Here is a 20,014-nt window from a genome sequence, read left to right on the forward strand (position 1 = left end):
AGTTACTTAAAGGGAAAAAGACAAACATATCCCATCTTAGGGCATTTTGATCCCAGAAGTGATGAGGGAGTATTCTTGGGATATTCTTCACATAGTAAAGCTTATAAGATTTATAACAAAAGAACTATGAGAGTAGAAGAAAGTGTACATGTGATTTTTGATGAAACTAACATTCTTTCTAAGAGATAGGAACATGATGATGAAATAATTGGGTTAGTGAGAAACTCAAATGAAACCACAACCCAGACTGAAGCTGCACCAGAAGTAGGAACAGGTGATGGAACAGGTCCTTACACCCAGGGCAACTTGACAGGGGGAACTGAACAAAGGGGAAGTGAACCTCAAGGGAACCTGTCCATGAACCTGTTCCTCAGCAACAAAACATTGAAGGAACATCTAGGGGAAACCATTTGGTTGTGAAACCTTACAAGTATCAAAGTTCTCATCCCATTGAGAACTTAATTACTGATCCAACCTCTGGAATCAAAACCAGATCTTCGTTGAAGAATCTTTGTGCGTTTGATGCTTTTCTATCTTTTAATGAACCTAAAAATGTTGTTGAAGCTTTGCAGGATACAGACTGGGTGAATTCAATGCAAGATGAACTCAACCAATTTGATAGAAGTCAAGTTTGGCATCTGGTACAAAGACCCAAGGACAGATCAGTAATTGGCACAAAATGGGTCTTCAGAAAAAAAAAACCTTGATGAAGATGGTACAGTTACAAGGAACAAGGCAAGATTGGTGGTTCAAGGATATAGTCAAGAGGAGGGCATAGACTATGATGAGACTTTTACTCCAGTTGCAAGATTGGAGGCAATTAGACTCCTTATAGCCTTTGCTGCTTATATGGAATTCACTCTCCATCAGATGGATATCAAAAGTGCCTTCCTCAATGGCTATCTATAGGAAGAAGTGTTTGTCAAGCAACCTCTGGGATTTAAAAGCAAGGAATGTCCTGATCATGTGTACAAGCTTGACAAGGCATTTTATGGGCTCAACAGGCTCCAAGAACATGGTATGAAAGATTATCAAAATTTTTGCTTGAGCATGGCTACAAGAGAGGTAAAATTAACAATACTTTATTCTTGAAAAAAAAGGTAAAGATCTCCTGGTAGTTCAGATTTATGTTGATGATATAATCTTTGAAGCAACTACTGATAAGTTAAGTAAAGAATTTGCTAAACTAATGGGGAGTAAATTTGAAATGAGTATGATGGGTGAGCTTAATTTCTTTTTAGGCTTACTAATTAAACAAAATTCAAATGGAACTACGATTCATCAATAGAAGTATGTGAAAGAGTTGCTTAAAAGGTTTAAAATGGAAGATTCCAAAGAAATTGACACTCCTATTGCAACAGCCACAAAATTGGATGTAGATGAACCTGGTTCCTCTGTTGATCAGAAGTTGTATAGGGGAATGATTGACTCTTTGTTATATATCACTATTAGCAAACCTGACTTTGTTTTCAGTGTAGGCCTTTGTGCTAGATTTCAGGCAGATCCAAAGGAGTCTCACTTAACTGCTGTCAAGAGGATCTTGAGATACCTAAAAGGCACCACTGACCTTTGTCTATGGTATCCAAAAGGTAGTAATTTCAATCTAGTGGGATATGCTAATGCTGATTAAACAGGTTTTCTTGTGGATAGAAAGAGCACTTCAGGTATGGCACACTTTCTTGTCTCATGTCTTGTGTCTTGAGCTACCAAAAAGCAAAATTATGTGGCCTTATCTACTGCTGAAACTGAGTATGTTTCTGCTACCTGATGTTGTGCTCAATTGTTGTGGATCAAACAACAATTAATGGAATTGATGTAGGTTGTATCCCCATATTCTGTAATAACACTAATGTAATTAGTATGACCAAGAACCCGGTTCATCATAAGAGAACTAAGCACATAGATGTTAGGCATCATTTTTTAGGGTCAACTATGAGAAGGGTTTGATCACTGTAGAACTTTGTGCTACTGACAAGCAAATAGCTGACATCTTCACAAAAGCTCTAAGTAGAGATCACTTTGGAAGGAACAGGTTAGAATTAGGGATGATTAAGATCACCTAAACGGAACCAGTTCTAACTCAAAAAATTGGTTAGAAAATTATGAATTTTTGTATATAATTAGATTAGATTTTGCTCAGTCTCAGACTTTCATAAGTATACTCTTGTGCATGTGCTAAAATGACTCATTAATTTCAAATTATATTATCTTTATTTTCTTGGAAAATTCAGACTTACACAAGAGATTTTTCAGTGAAGAACATGGTTCATCAAGATTACTTGGTATGTATTCTCCACTATGCATAATTTGAAATAATTATATTTGGATCGTGATTAAGATAAGAGTCCTATTTAATCTCAAACCCCTTTGAACTTATCCGTTAAAAAAATGAACCAGTTTCGTTCAAAAGGAGTCCAAAACCGCATTAAGTGCCTAGATTCTAGGGACTTTCTCCAACGTCTTTTCAAATAGAAATTCAGTTTGATTAGACTTCTGAAAGGCTGTTGTTACCCAATTAAACACCCCATTCTTAAATTGATTAGGCCTAGTGTTTTCTTCACTTCAAATTTTCAAGCCGTCAAAATATTCTCCACCTTCTCTCATCTTCCAAACACACTCAAACTCATTTTCTTTCATACACAAGCACAGAAATGTATAACACCTTCGAGAATCCTTTATCACCACCCAAGGAAATCACATCCACACTATTTATCACCCTTTCAACCATGCCAACCTCTAAGAAAAGTAGGGTAAAAATGATAGCTCGTAAAGTTGTCGCTGGTGGAGAGCAGATCAAGAAAATAAATGAAAGATTGAAAACGGGTAGGGAAGAAGAACCCCAGAAATCTAATGAATCATTCAAGTCTGCTACTGAGGGGGAAGAAATAGTTTCTTCTGAAATAGAGCAGGTAACTTCTAGCCCTAAAGTGACTCCTCAAATTATTTCTGAGGTTGTTACAAATCTGGAGACTAGGTTTATTCTGGTAGGAACTGTGGCAGGTGTTGAAACTACTGAGTCTGGAAAGGTTGGTGGTAAAAATGAATAGAGAAAAGAAAAAGAGAGTGAGGGTGCTCGAAGTGCTATAAGGGGTATGGGAAAATGAATGGTTAATTCTTCACCCACTCTTGTTGGTTTAACTAAAGAATCAGGTGCTATGGTAGTTTAGAGTGAGGAATCTGTTGGAGAAAAAGTGAGTGTGAGAGAAACAGGGGGAAGTGGGTCTGGAGAAGTTGCTGAAGGGTTGGTTCGATTAGGGAAAGATTCTCAATAATCTGTTCCATCAGAACAGGAAACCCTCGCAGATCTACTGATAAAGGTATCTAACAGATATAATCCTAAAAGGAAAATAAGTTTAGGAGCCAAAGTCCCTGGTACTGCTAGGGCAAACAAGAAAATAAATGGTTCTTTGTCTATCCCTGTAGAGACTCCTCATACAAGAGGAAGACTACGAGGAGTCAGAAGAAGTAAAGTGAGGTTGAACTGGAAAAGGCCTTGGAAGAAAGTAAGAAGAAAGTTGCTGCTAAGGGAAAGAAGAAGGTGGTTGAGCCTGTTGAGGCAATTACAATTGATGACATGGACCTGGTCCTTCGAGATAAAGATGAGACAGAAGAAGTGGAGATTGTGACTCCAAAGGCTAAGAAAGTCAAGACTTCCACAAAAAAGTCGGTTTCAAAAATAAAGTCTGTTGAGCCATCTACTTTGGCTAAAAGAACCAGGTCTGCATTGAAATCAAGAAAAGTGAAAATTATGGAGGAAGAAGAATGGAGTGGAGAGGAAGAAGAAGAAAATTCTTATGCTGAGAAGGACAAAATGGTTAAGTTTGGGAAAAGAACCATCTTGAAAGGCACACTCCTCAAGGACTTGGAGGAGGAAGGTATGTTATTGCTACTGGAGAAGCTACAATTGCAAGCTTGGAAGGCCATGGTCCTTCAGATGGATGGAAGGCTTCCCAAAACTGAGATTGTGGAGTTCATGACAAATTATGAGATCAAAGATGGTAGGGTCACCAGTGTGGTAAAGGGGGTGATAATGAGCTTTGATGCTAAAAAACTAGGAGAGATCTTAGATGTACATGCTAAAGGGTACAATGATTATAAGAAGCTCAAATGGCCAAGTCTAGAGAATCTCGCTACTGCACTTGCCATTACAAGAAAGTTTGGTCACAATGAAGAAGAACTTGAGCCCAAGGCTATTTACAAAAGTGAGATTAAGCCACCCCATAAAGTGTTGTTTGAGTTTGTGAACAAAGTTGTGCTGCCTAGGCAGAAAAGGAGGTACATTGCAACATTCATGGACCTGGTCCTTATGGAATATTTAGACAATGGGAGGCAAGTCAATTGGCCTGGGTTCATTATCCAGCTTCTTGATAGGGTTCTGAATGGCACCAAAACTCACGACATACCCTATGGCTTTATTCTCACGGTTGTACTTGCACATTTCAAGGTACCCATCAAGAAATAGAAAGTTGGTACAAGTAAGGATCATTTTAGGGCAAACACTCTAACTGCTTGTGACTATGAAGTCCAAACCACTCCCAAAGAACCTGGTTCATCCAAAAAGGTACCAATGAACAGCAAAGTGCGAGCTTTGGTGCAAGAAAGTTGGGTTAAAGATGCTGAGATTGATAGGCTGAAGAAGAGTTTGGCAGAGGTGGAGATTGAGAGAGATGCTCTCAAAGGTGAGCTGGCAAAAGAAAAGGAGAAGAATGATGGCATGCTTCAGTCCCAGCCTTAAGCCTCCTAGCCTAGTGTAGATCAACCAGTAACCCAGTTTGGGATTTTTTTTGCTTCTTTTGCTCATGATCCAGTGTTTTTATTTCTTTTAATGATATGTAGTAGGATCTTATCAATCAATGAAATTCACTGCTTTTGCTCTAACTATTTGTTGATATTTCTTAGATGGCTAATATCCTTAGATTGATCAATGATATTTGACTCCATGATTGCATTTGAAGTAGCCCCAGTGGCCATGAGTAATTTCTATTAAAGTCTAGTTATCTAACATTATTTTGCAACTTTTCGACGATACCAAAAGGGGGAATTAGGTTGTGCTTTTACTTTGGACTGTGATGTTTATAACCTAATGAACCTGGTCCTTGATGATAAGTGACATTAAAAAGGTAAAATGTTCTAACATTGTGTTGATGTTGAGTTTAGTCGAAACATGGCTTACGCTTATGAAAAGCACATTGTTTGTCATCATCAAAAGTTTGAATTTGTTGGCCCAAGTGAAGTTTGTTTTGAAGATTGACAAAGGAACTCATGCATAAACCAGGTCCATCCCCTGTGTACACAGACACGGGCAGATTCGAGCATAAGGGATGCACGTGAAGGAGATAAGCTTAACTTGTCATATCTGATATCTTCTGATCGAAAATGTTGCATAATTGATAAGGAGAAAGACTCCTTACTCAAAGAGAACATTATTCAAGATAAGGGAAGAGTTACAAGTTGAGGATAACTAGAACTCTTCCACCAAGGAAGAGTAGCATTAGAACTCTAGTTATTTCTTATTCTACTAACTCTATAAATTGCAGGATGTTCTCATTCTACAGGCACGCACAAACTCTAAAGTTAAACGTGAGTTAAGAGCAAAATAGCAAGGCATTTTGCAAGCAATTCTTATGTGATTCAAGAGTGCGAACCTGAAGCTACATGAACCGGATAGAAGAACCAGTTCCAAGTGTTTGTCTTTTATTCTAGTTTCATTGTAGTAGGTGGTTTTCAATTGGTACCTTTCAGCTTTATCTAGAAGCAATTGTATTAGGTACTCTGAGTATTCAAGTTAGAGTTAGCTTGAAGTTGTCGCAACAGTTAGAGGTTGGTTGCCACAACGGGATTAGAGTTAATCCTTAGGTTTATAAAGAATTTTGTAAATGTTGTTTTGGCTCATTGATTTAGTGAAGTGTTGGGAAAAATCCTATTGAGTAGTAGGTCATGGTTTTTTTACTTTTTGAGCCGGGTGTTTTCCACGTAAAATACTTGTGTTCTTTACTTTCCGCATTTACTATTTCTGCAACAGTAGTATAAGGAACACTTAGAAGAACCAGGTCCTTCTATAATCAGTGCACGCAAAAACTGGACACCACACAAATCATCCCCCCCCCATTGTGTGGCATTGACGTATAAAACATCAAAGAACAAACCTTATGTCGGATATCCCTAGTAGGTTCACTTTATTTGCATCATGTGTATTTGAATTAGCGAAACTCGGCACAGGGACCGAATCCGTATAAGACAGGTATCCTCTTTAAGACTATCATGTTCACTTATGTGCTATTTGCTATATCATTGGGAAGGCTTGCTTGCATTGTTGACCGGCTTTAGAAAATTAGTTGAGCTGAATTATAAAATAAAATCATTCTCCTAGTTTAGTACAAATAATCTTTTTTTACTAATATTTTGTAGTAGTCTGGTTTGAGGTGTAAATATTAATTTTCATAAAAATCAAAATGAGAAAAACAATCGGTTTTACCGAACTACGTGGGTCTGATTCTCACCGGATGTGAGATACGTAGGTAAACCTCTTCGGTTCCGGCCCCAATTTTTATAAATTCAAAAATATTTTTCTTTAATTCTTTCTTTAGAAAATCCAAAATAATAAAAAATAATTCTAAAACTAAAAATATTTTCTTTCCTTTTTAGAAGTATTTCAATCGAAAATGAAAATCAAATCAAAATCCAAAAATATATTTTTTTTTCCTTCTTTAGAAGTCTTTCCTTGAAAAAAATTCGAAATTCAAAAAAAAAAAAATCTTTCTTCTTTAGAAGTCTTTCTTTTCAAAAAAAAAAAAAATCAAAATCCAAAAAATATTTTCTTTCTTGTTTAGAAATCTTTCTTTTGAAAATTTCCAATCAAAAAAAAAAGAGAAAGAATTCAAAATTCAAAAATATTTTCTTGTTAGGAGCTTTTACGATTAAATTTCTTAAAGAGTAAAAAAAAGAGTTAGTTTATTTACTTTATTTCTGATCTTCCCGAATTACGCAAAGATCTGATTCATGTTCCCACATGATACGTAGGCAACCCATATCAGGTTCGATCGAATGATTTTAAAATTAAAAAAAAAGTGAAAAAACAAAGAGAAAAAAAAAAGAAAAAGGAAGAAAAAATGGTTAAAAGAGAGAGAGAGAGAGAGAGAGAGAGAGAGAGAGTTTATTCTAACTTGTTTGTTGTTTTGAAATAAAATAAAGCTAGTTAAAGGTGGTCGGTTTGTTGGTTTACAATGGAGAGTCACGAAGACGATCCAGGATCAATCTATCATCTTTTCAACCAATGGAACAAGTACCACTATTGTTGATCCAACTAAGGTCACGAAAAGACAAGTAGACAAGTTGGTGGTAAAAATGGAGGCAAATGTTGGCTTACTTCTACCAGTCTTGAGCAAGACATGAAACATTTGGAAAATAAGCATGAGCCAAGTTTACATGGAACAAAAGAAGTCATGCTCATGGAAGTTAAGGATCTCTACCTTTTGAATCATTGAGAAGATCGGGCTTAAGGATGATCGGACGGGTTGAAGTCTGTTTAGCACTAAGAGATAGAAAGTATTTTTCAAAAGAAGGTGTATTCCAGACAACTTGAAATGGACCAGTTTAGTGGCAAAATGCATCTTTTATATCAAGACAAAATCCAAGAAAAAGTCACCCAAATTGATAAGGGTCATTCACTGTGAGGAAAGTATTGCTCATATAGCTTTACACTGAAAAAGACTCAGGAAGAAACATGACCATCAATGTCGTGATTGTAAAAGGCCAACATGATTGGCATTCTCGAGGCTAGGAGATCCTTTTTCTGCTACCCAAATACTTTATACCCTTTGTTACCCCGTTTGCGCCCGTGTTATTGTCTTTGACAACCCTTTTTGGGAATCAAGTTTAGAGACAAAAGTAAAAAAAATAAAAAGTCTATGCTCCGAGAGTACAAACTTGGGCAACTCTTAGAAAGTTCAAGTGAAAAAGAAAAAAAGGAAAAGAACAGTCAAAGGTCCATGCCCCCAGAAAATAGAAGTTGGGGCAACTTGTTTTGAAAAAAAAAAAGATTAAAAAAAATAGCTAGGTCAGATGTTTGAACTATGTTTTACCTGATTCCTTTAAAAAGGGATACATAGGCAGCCTTACACGTTTCGGTCCAACCAAAAAACAAAATCCCCAAAATCTGAAACTGGGCAAAACGTTTGTTTTAAAATTAAAAAGAGTCGATTCTAAGAGTTGTAAGTGTACAACCCATCATATTGAGTGTACTTTGAGCCTTTATGCCGTCCTTTCTTTCTAACCATATCCAAAAGCCTTTCATACAAGACCTCCTAATCAATTTTGAGAATGTCAAGAAAAATTTGCAATGAGCAATGGTTGTCATATGAAGGACATGGTCATGGTTCTCACTCAAGGAATCAAGGAAAAACATTGATGATGAGAAAGTGTTACTAGTGAAAACCCTCACATGCACTGTAAGATGGTGGTAAGTAGAGATAAAAACCTCTCGGGATACCACTAGTCGAAAGTGAGTCATGAAACTGATGCAAAGAATTAACACAAATAAGCCCAACTTCAAAGCCCGAAGGAAGAATGATTAGATCAGTTTGATAGATCAGGTCGTTAAGTCCAAAATGCATGTCATGATCATTAAGGCTAGTTATTGAAAAAATAAATTCTTTTCCTTCTTTCCTTCCCGACAGGGGCATTTCTTGTTAATATTGTTTCTTTGTATCATGATGTCCTTTGGTTTGAGTCAGTCCTTGTCAAAACAAGCAAGAAAAGATTTCAAAATCTGCTACCAGCTTTTCAGTTGCACAAAGTAAATTTGGCCAGCACATTCAGTTGTTATAGTCAACATACCTTGAGGATTCATGCAAAGGCTCCCCACCAAAAGACTCTTGTCAACCTACTTGGCTAAAGCAAGCAAAGATAACCTCAAGGTTAATCAGGGATTCACTATAGTACCGAACAAGGAGTATGAAGTGTGCACATCATACAAAAGGCACTTACCAATTGTGATTCTCTCTGACAGACAAATCGGTCCAAAAGCAAAAGCCATTCAAGATATCAGAAAAGGTTATCCAAGAAAAGAAATCTCTTTTATGAGATAAGGCTAATTGAGCCACAAAACACAAATGGCACTAGGAGCGAAACGATAAGGGTTGGTACATAAAGTAAAGGTCCCTTCTAAGAAACAACAGAGTCTCCCAGCAGTGCAGCCAACTACCAATGCAGTCGCTCTTCCAAAAGTTGGATGATCCCAAAGCCAAGCTGCCAAAGACATTAAGGCCACAAACTGACCACCACTTTCAAAACTGACAAAATTTTCTTTTCTTGAAATAGGAACAAAAGCAGTGCAAGGAAAGTGGTTTAAAAAAAAGAAAAAAAAAAGAGAAAAAGAAGAGAAGAGAAGATCCGACAAAGAGAAATTTCTCAAATCTTTGCCTTTATTTGTCTTGCTAGTGTGCATAAAATCTTGCTATTGCTCTTCACACATTTTTCTCATAGGGTAATACATCCCAGTCTGATGGATTTTACTCCCAATAAAAAATCTTAGTCTGATGAATCTTTCTTCTAAGATAAGAAATCTAGTCTGATGAATCTTTCTCCTAGGATAAACGTCTTAGTGTGATGAATCTTTCTTCTAAGATAAGAAAACCTAGTCTGATGAATATTTCTCCTAGGATAAACATTTTAATCTGATAAATCTTTCTCCTAAGATAAGAAAACCTAGTTTGATGAATTTTTCTCCTAGGATAAACGTCTTAATCTGATGAATCTTTCTCCTAAGATAGAAAATCTTAGTCTGATGAATCTTTCTCCTAAGATAAATAAAAATCCTAGTCTAATGAATTTTCTACTAGGATAATTAAAAAAAAGTCTGGATTTGTTTTAAAAAGGGGGGTCATTTATTCATGCCCTCAGAAAATAAGCGTTGGGGCAATTTGTTTAAAAGAATGATTTTCTCAACAACAACAAAAAAAATCCTTCTTGGTTCGTTTTAGCGTAGGGTACACAGTTCTCTAGTCTCGTTTTCCAACATATGGTCTTCCCTCCTAGTTGATTTTATTTTAGACATAGGGTCTCCACTCCCTAGTTGATTTTCATTTTAAACATATGGTCTCCTGATTTTATTTTAGACATAGGGTCTCAACTCCCTAGTCTCCTTTTCAACCTAGTCTTTTTTTTTCAACATAGGGTCTCCACTCCCTAGTTGATTTTATTTTAGACATAGGGTCTCCAATCCCTAGTTAAGTTGATCTTAAATACAGGGTACACCACTTCCTGATATTATTGCTAATATAGGCTATACCATTACCAAAGAATTATGTTTTCCTAGGGTACACCAGTCCCGACCTTTTATTTGCTTTCAATAATGAAGTAGTATAGAGTTTTGTTACAAATAACTCACGAAAGTTTCCTAGTGAAAACTGGGGCAGAAAAATTTTGTTCGTTTGCTTGTTTTGTTGTCTGAGCAGGTTTTAGCTCGAGGCACATGGTTCGAGATGACGAAATGAAGAAGTTTCAATCCAGAATAAGGAAAAGAAAAGAAAAAAGAAGTGGATCAAAATGAAGAAGTGAATGATAAGATGTGAACTGCTCAAGACATGACTGAAGTCATGGGCATTGCATTTCCCGTTTTTATCAGAAGAAGTCGTAGAAGAATAAACTAACACCTGCAGCTAGCAAGCATCAAGGTTCAAATCAAAAGTCTGCATGATTCTCTATTCAAGACTCAAGATCAAGCTTCAGAAGACTTATAAGTAGGAATCTTGTAACCCATAGCTGATAGGCTTGTTTAATTTCTTTTGATTTTGATACAATAATAGGACCACGGACCGGAGCCTCGACGGAACCTCACTCTCTTCTCTTTTCTTTGTTTCTTCCTTTTTAAATAATGGTATGGTCAAAAATTAATCATACGGCTCACTTTGTCTTTGCCTGAAAACTCTTCATGTTTCCAAGCAAACAGGGGCATGCTGTGAGCACCTAATTTTTGACTATATTTAAAAATTTTACCACTTTGTTTTTAGTATTTAAATAGTTTTAAGTTTAATTTTTATATTTTAAATTTTATATTATTTTTATTGGTAGACTTTATTAAAGAATATGTAATATTTTTAACAAAGTCTATTACGTAGAGGGCGGAAGAATTTATTTGAATCACGGACCAAACCTAATAAAATTACTTCCTACCTTTCCTACACTATTTCTTTGTCACATCACTCACCTACTACACTATTCATGTGTCACATCTCACTCCCCTTTCACTATTCCCTTGTCCCATCATCCACCTACTACACTATTCACGTGTCATTATTCCTTATTCCATCGTTCATTTTCAACACTCATCCTCTCATGTTTTCTTAATATATGTACACACACAAAAAATAATTAAAAAAATGATGTACCTCCTTCTCCCCCAAGCAAAAAATGCACCAAACCTCCATTAACACCCATCTCCAAATCAGCCTTAAACTGCCCTTAAATTTCAGCCCCAAACCCAGCTGAAGACAACCCCCAAACTGCTACTCAAACACCATGTAGAGCATCATCTTTAGCCACCTCTTTGACGCCAAAAAACCAGTCAAAATTTAGTAGCCTTTTAGCTACAAAAACCAACTGAAACTACCCCCAAAACATAGCAAAAAATAGCCACGAATCTCACCCTGAATTCCAACAAAAAAACAGTTCGAAATTATAGCAAAAGCTGCCCAAAAATGCAGCAAAACAGCTGCAAAACCTACCTCCATTAATGCCAATTTTCAGTTTCAAAACTGCTGCAAAAATGCAGCGATTCTCCCTCCAAAAACCAGCTCGCAAATATCACAAAACCAGCAGGAAAAAGCCACTCTTGGTCGCTAAAATCTGAGTGAAAATAGTTTGGGAAAAGTTCTCGACGAGGTCTTGGTTCGAGGTTCCGGCGTACGGTCATTACGAGTTGACGACGAAGGTCTCGTTTTTGTTTCTGGATCTTTTCACTTTGAACGAGATTATGTACGAGTCTGAGATTTTTTTTTATCAATATATTTGAAAACTGTTGCATATTCAAGGTTCGTTTCCCTGCTCTTATCAGTATTTCCATTAAAGTTTCATGTTTTGACTTATCGGTGTGATTATGTGGTGTGTTTAACTGTTCAATCAACGTGAAAGTTTGAGTGATTTATTGATCTCTATTTTATTAACGACAAATGCTACTGTATTTTGAATCAAGTTTTTACTAAGTGCATATCTTGTTTAATAGTTATTCTTGTCAAGTGGGGTTCTTATAGATTTATGTTGGGTGTGAGTATTAATCATGAATTGGAAAAGTCAAATAAGCTACTATTTGATTTGGTAGAGATCACGTTGGATTTTAGCATGAGCTATCATTTTTTCCATTAATTTTCTTCATCAAGAATTAAGTATAGATAAAATAGAATGAATAAGTAGGATTTATTTTCTTGTCGCAATATCGCACTATACACGGCATAATTGATACCTCTAGTAATCTTTAATAATCAATCTTACCTTTTCCGTAATTCTACTCCATAACCTTTGAGCCTCAAAATAATCCTAAACTTAGCAAATAATTAAACAACTTTGAGTAACGTAGTGTGCTTTAGGTATGGCCAATAATAAATTATCATGACTATGGGTACGGTTCTCGTGGCATAATCATTGTACGTAATTCCAAATTCGAGTGCACGCTTGTGTAACTTGACCTTAACTGCAAAGTCATAATAAAATTACAACGTTATTTTAAATGTTCATTTTCCCTTCAATAATAATCAAGCAATGAAAGCGGACATAGATAAAATATGAGAACCAATAAAACACAGTTTATCCAAAAATAATATAAGCCAAATATAGTCAATAAAGCGACCGTGCTAAAACTATGGGACTCGGGGAATTCCTTACACCTTCTCCCCGGTCAACAGAATTCCTTACCCGAACTTTGTTTTTGCAGACCAATAATAATAGAGTCAAACCTTCTTTTGACTATGGATTCAAATAAAAGGTGACTTGGAACACCCAAAAACTCAGTTCCAAGCGGTGACTCTGTAAATAAAATAATTCCTACTCAAGTTTATCACTTTAATTGGAAAAACTGTTTAACCCACAATAATTCAGAACGCATATCTTTTGGGGTAAAAGGGGTGTGACATCTGCGGGGTCGTAGAAGCGGTTAAGTGAACCGCAGGGGCGAGATGCCCGGACAGAATGTTATAAGCGATGGTTTGGAGATTTCGCTCATTTTTGGACTTTAGAAGCTCGGCTAGGGGCAATATTTGAGAGGGATTTCACCATAATTCAAGAGGTAATCAACTTTTGATCACTTTTGTCCATTAATATTGGACTAGGTATTGGAGAGTAAGATTTGGAGATTTGAGGGTCGATTAGTGGTTGGAATTGGATGATTTTGGTATGGTTGGACTCGTTATTGAATGGGTATTTGGATTTTATAAATTTTGCCGGGTTCAAAGGTGTGGGCCTGGGGTTGACTTTTTGAATTTGGTTAAAGAATTAAGTTTTATCATATGGGATCGATTCCTATAGTTTGTATTGATTATATTAAGTTATTTGTCACTAGATTCGAGTCGTTCAGAGAATGATTCGCGAGGCAAGGATTTGTTGGAGCATTGAGTTACATACTTTGAGGTAAGTAACACTTCTAAACTTGGTACGTATTATATGGTTGGTGTTGGAGTGACACACATGCTAGGTGACAGGCATGTGGGTGGGCACCATGGTAATTATGACTTAGTTGATTCTGTGGTGCTGTGTAGTTATGTAGTCTTGTCTTATCTGTGTAATTCCTACGTGTTAGGGTCATTGATTTGTGATTCATGTTAGAAATCATGTTTAGGCTATATACCTATTTTGTCGGGACCCAATGTGGTTATATATACTATTGAGGTATTTGCTTAAACTACAATTATGTACTCAATCATGTTTATTCATTTGCATATCATATCTCAATCTTTGTTATCATTTACTGTTACATCATGTTATCATTGTTTGGGCTGAGTAGTATGAGATTTCTGAGCCCGTGAGACTGTAGAGATTTATGACTGAGTTGGGCTTGAGAGCCGGATTGTAAGTGTTATTGTGGATCGCGTTGCATACCGTAGAAGGCCTTATTGGCTTACTTATTATTGTGGAACTGGATGCACGTCGTAGCAAGCCTTATAGGCTTTATATTAGCACTTGGGCAGGATTCTCCCCTTTGGAGTCTATCATACCAGCAGTGAGCGCATGCACAATGATTTATATACACGTGCTTTGGTGAGGGACATTGATGCCAGGCACCCGTACAATGCTGAGTGATTGTGTGTGATGAGTGAAAATTTGAGATTGACAGATTGAGTAACCTAAGAGTGTGAGTACCTGGGATTATCACTCTGATACATAAAATTTGACATGCATATTTGACATGTAGGCATAGAGATGTAACACTCCTCATGATAGTTGTACTTGACATATTTTATCAATGTTGGGCTTGAATTGTTGAACTTGAAAGTATGCCAAGTTTTTTACTATGAACGAGATGAATATAGAAGTTCTCTGAGTTATTACTTTCATTCTCTTTGTTATATCAGTGTTGTCATTATTTTGATTCTGACTGTATCCGTTTGCGATCGTCATTGCTTTCAACCCAAGGTTAGTCCTGTTACTTATTGAGTATATTGGGTCGGTCGTACTCATACTACACTCTGTACTTCGTGTGCAGATCCAGGTACATCTGGACGCGGTGATTGCTAGAGTGGTGCTAGTATCTGTTCAAAGGCTTTGAGGTAGCTGCTATGACACCCCCGAACCTTGACTCTCATTCCTTTTATTTTTATTCTGTACTATTCTATTTTCTCAGACAGTTGTACTAGACTTTCAGGTGATGTTGACACTTAGTAGCTCATGTACTCGGTGACACCAGGATTTTAGGATTATTATAGTTGAGTTATAGTTGTTTTTATCAGTTATCTATGAGATTTTTCGTTGTTGAGATTATTAAATCATGTTTTTAAACCCAAATGCTTAATTGTTATGTGATTGTCGGCTTGCCTAGTAGATGTGTTGGGCGCCATCATGACAGGTTGGGATTTGGATCATGACATATACTTTGTTAGACTACGTTAAATGGTATACCCAATGTTCTTGGCATATTATATATTAGTATACCATGATTACACTGTGGTATACCATAATTATTATAGTATATCAAATTTTAAGATTCACCGATTTAACCAGAAATAATAACAAAAAATGGTAAAAAAGAGTGACATATTTTTTATTCTAAAAAGCCTTAATTTCTTTAATAATTACAAAAACAAAATATCTACAAATATAAAATACAAAAATAAAAAAAGTGACACTATAATTATCGATAACTATAATCGATTAATGATTGTGTAGAAAGTATTCTTATTTTAGGACTATGTTATTTATCTAGAAAGAACAAAAATAAAAATAAAAGTAAAATAAAGTGATAAAAGTTTTAACAGAGAAATTTTACTGAAAAATTAATAGAAAAAACTAAGATAAAAAATAATTATTATAAGAAAAAGTGACAGATGTTATTTTAAAAATAAATCTAAAACTTCTTAGAAAACTGCCAAAAAGATTATCTACAAATATTAAATTAATAAAAAGAGTAACATTGTAACTCTTGATAATCATAATTGATTACTAGTTGTGTAAAGTATTCCAATACAAATTTTAAGACTCGGTTATTTATTTAAAAAATAAATAAAAACAATGTGAAGGAAAGTGATAACAGTTTTTGGCAAAAGAATTTTACTGAAAAATAACAGAAAAAATTAAGATGAAGAATAATAATGTAAAAGAAAAAAAGTGACAAAATATTTTGGACAGAGAGATTTTAGTGGAAAGAACCGAAAATTAACCGAACCATGCCGATACCGAAGAGAAACAGATATGATTGTGACGGTTTTGAAAAGTCTAATTTTAGTTATACATAATACAATAATCGAAAAATTAGTATGGTATAAATTTTATAAAATAACCGACCGAACCGAACCGAACCGAACCATTGATACCTCTAGTTAACGCTCCATGTTCAATCTTGGGTGTGCAGGAGGGGATAGGGTGTTAGTGCCCACATAAGCTATGGGTTGAGATGTTTGGTCTATTTATGTGATTTTAGACAATTTTCGCCTCTTGATTAGCTTTTGAGGTTGAATTAAGTCTAACCTCTATTTCTTTATCAAATTATTCCATTGCCGCTGAAATCTTACTATATTGGTATGCTACAAGCAAATAGAGGGGTAAAAAATGTACCATGAAAATACCAAATAAGGTACAAATTAAAGTGCAAATGACACTATTTTTTTACGTGCAAATATTAGGATTTGCCCTGATTTTCTTACCAATCATCCAAATATGATGAATGGAACTATGAAAATATAGATGATACATTAAGGAACGCCAAACTAGCAACACTTTTATTAAATAGCAAACTAGAAATACTTATATTGGTGAAACATAATAGACAAGTAGCTGGAAATTCATCTTTATTCCTCCATCCAAGCTGAGAGTCCTGAACTCATGGAACAACATATCCTGCAACGAAACAAAAAAAGAATTTGATTAGGATCCTAATTTGGCAGAAAAGGAAGAGAACAGAGCCTAAATGGGTAGCCATTTGAAGTGAGCTTTTGAACAAATGGACCTAGTATTTTAGTTTTAAAGGCTATACACCTTTCCCCACTCTACATTTTCAAAAAGCCCAAAGATTCATTTAGGCTCAATTTGAGCCCATAAGATTCATTTCGACAAAGTGTCACCTTAAATGCGAAGTACAAACGTCAAAGAACAAAAGTGAAAATAGCACGGGCTAGTCAGTTTTCTAGTAACAAAAAAACAGTCAGCATTTGTAAAATTATTTTTTAATTTTAAAGTAGCCATTATTTTGCTGAAATACGAAAAATTCTAGCATAATATGCTTGATTATGGAGCTCCTGCGTATAAATTTCCACCATATTATGTTGGAACTCCAACACGGAAAGTTCCAGCATAATATGTTTAATTATGGAGCTCCTATAAAGTTTCAACATATTATGTTGGAATTCCAGCACATTATGAAATTCCAGTACAATATGTTGGAATCTCATATGTAAACAATTTAAACTCCAGCATATTATGCTGAAATTTTTCCGAATTTTTAAGGGTGTTTTTGTTCAAATTTTATCTTTATATTTAAAAAAATGACTAAATTTTGATTACTTTTGAAACTACGATTATTTTTTATTTTTTTTTCCCATAACAAAATAGACAGCATGCTCATGGAATTGACTATGTTTAAGTTTATCTCTTCTTCAAATTTTATATGGTTAAACTCTATAATTGCCGATTAGTATGGACAATGCGTAAATCTGGTACTTAGCCAAATGAGCCTTCATATTTCTACTCCTTCGAATTATTGGGTCATTGGACCAATTTTTATTTAATAAAGCTAGTCTATATGGCACAAATTAGTAGATATTAAAATAACTCAAAAGATGGAATAGTTGCAAATATTTCTAAAGGTCGATAACTTGCCAATACTCCAAATAGCTAAAATATTTTTGACCTCAAATAATTTCACATTCATATCTCATGACCTTGCAATAATCTCAAAATCTAACTTATAAATATTCGTAACTTGCTTTAGGTGCGATTAATAAATCGTCGTGGCATAGTCATGATGCATAATTCCCCAATTCGAGTGTGTGTTTCACGTGACTCGTCCATAACTTCAAATAATAATAAAATTAACATGTTGTAGATCGCGGGTGCGTTTCACGTGACGCGGTTTGCAATGTGTACAAAACAAACGAGTTGCGACATCACGACTTGATAAAATAAATCCCATAAATATTAAAAGTGATTAATAAATAATTAAAAAGCGGTTAGAAAAAAAAATACACAAATTTTAAATATGTATTAAATCAGATAATTAGGCCAATTACTGATAGTAGAGCGACCGTGCTAAAACCACAAAATTCGAAAATACCTAACACCTTCTTCCGGGTTAACAGAATTACTTACCCGGTCTTCTGGTTTCGCAGACTTTAAAACATAGTCAAATTTTCTCGATTTGGGATTTAAAATAAACCGGTGACTTGGGTCACCATAAATTATTTCAAGTGGCGACTCTGAATGAAATAAATAATTCCAATTCGATTAATGTCACTTTAATTGGAAAAACTCCCTTATCCCTTCGGAAAAAAGGAGGTGTGACAGCTCTGGCGAATCTGCTGGGGATCGAACCCAGAATCTCTGGTTTAGATTCAGAATTCGAGCTTAGATGACTTTTATACTTGGCTTTCTTGTAATTGTCTGATTTTACGTGTTTGGGCCTAATGTACTAAATGCCGCTCTTTACCACTTTGATATTGTTTGAACTGTATATAAACTGTTACGACACCTTTCTTCTCTTTGAGTCTTCTAAATCTTCTAGGAAGCGTGCGCTTCGCGTGGCTTCTTTTCTGTTAGAGTCATACCTCTAATTTTAGAACGAGGATCGGACAAGTTGTAAAGCCGGTGAAGCTTCTGTATTCTCGGTACGCTGCCCCCCCCCCCGGCTCGAGTTGTCCGCTCGGGTAAACCAGGTCTAGAATAATACACTCAAAAATTTAAACTTAGAATAACATAGCTTCATACCGGATCCCTAGTAAGAACGTTTGTTTGCATCGCGTGCATTTGACTTTGGGGACTCAACACAGGGTTGGGTCGGTATAGGACAGGTGTACCCAAATTAAAAGATCATCCTGATGCATCTTACGTGCTACTTGCGCCTTTGTTTGTTTCGCCTTGCATGTTGACTGGCTTCTAGAATAGGGAAAGAAAAAAAAGAAAAAAAACAAGAGTAAGAGGTAAGTATTTAAAAAATTCTGAAATTTTGAAGAAAAAAAAAAGAGAAATAAAATAAGCCAATATTTTTAAAAAATCATGTTTTCCATGTTTCGTCAAAACTAACAGAACTATGCGGGTATGAGATACGTAGGAAAAGCTCATCAGTTATGGCCCCCAATTTTCAAAAATCCAAAAATATTTTCTTTTAATTCCTTCTTTAGAAGTCTTTCCTTAGAAAATTCCAAATACAAAAAAAAAATCAAAATTAGTTTCTTCCTTTATAGAAGTCTTTCAGTCAAAAAACAATCAACCAAAATTCAAAAATATGTTTTTTTTTCTTTTGGAAGTCTTTCACCCAAAAATCCAAAAAAAAAAAAAAATCAAAAGCCAAAAAATATTTTTCTTTCTTATGTAGAAGTCCTTCTTTCAAAAAATAAAATTAAAAAAAAATAAATCATATTCCAAAAATATTTTCTTTCTTCTTTATAATTCTTTTTTTAGGAAATTAAAAAAAATAATCAAATCAAAATTCAAAAAGAGTTAGTTTATTTACTTTATTTCTGATCTTCCCGAACTACGCAAGATCTGATTCATATTCCCACATAATACGTAGGGAACCCACATCAGGTTCGATCAAATGGTTTAAACAAAATAACAACGAAAAAAAAGAGAAAAAAGAGAAAAAGGAAAAAAGAAAGAGAGTGTTTATTCTAACATGCTTATTGCTTAAAAGCTAGTTAAAGGAGGCCGGTTTGTTGGTTTGTAATGGCGAGCCACAAAAACAATCCAATATCTCTCGAAAATAAAAATATCTTCTTGACCGAAAAAATAAGCACCGCTATTGTTGATCCAACCAAAGTTTTGAAAAGGCAAGTAGGCAAGTTGGCGGTGAAAAATAAAAAATGGTGGCAAATGTGGGGTTGACTTTATCTGATTTGAGCAATAAGACATGGCCTGCTCGGGATGATTTGATTATGGGGAGACGTGATAATTCTTCCAAGTCCTTTAGTAAATAAGTTGCTTTGAAATTTCCAATGTCGTCAGTCCTAAAATTCGGCAACCAATATTGGGAATGTTTTTATCAAATTCAAAATTTGAGTGCTGAATCAGAAGGAATAAAAGGACTGGATGTCGTAGTAGTGCCGATGTGAAAATTTGTGGCTAAGATGTCGCTTAGTAACTGGAAAGTCACTCCTCTTTTAGA

At 35.3% G+C, this 20,014-nt stretch overlaps 1 long non-coding RNA gene across 1 annotated transcript in view; it reads left to right on the forward strand.

The window, feature by feature from the left end:
- Positions 1-18,823, forward strand: part of LOC138900880 (uncharacterized) — a 180,305-nt gene extending 161,482 nt beyond the window's left edge. The window contains exon 2 of the long non-coding RNA XR_011412202.1: positions 18,702-18,823. This is a non-coding gene — a long non-coding RNA (uncharacterized lncRNA). The remainder of the gene's footprint in view (positions 1-18,701) is intronic.
- The last annotated feature ends 1,191 nt before the right edge of the window (positions 18,824-20,014 follow it).

The sequence above is a fragment of the Nicotiana tomentosiformis genome, chromosome 11 (genome assembly GCF_000390325.3).
Source record: "Nicotiana tomentosiformis chromosome 11, ASM39032v3, whole genome shotgun sequence".
Lineage (NCBI taxonomy): Eukaryota > Viridiplantae > Streptophyta > Magnoliopsida > Solanales > Solanaceae > Nicotiana > Nicotiana tomentosiformis.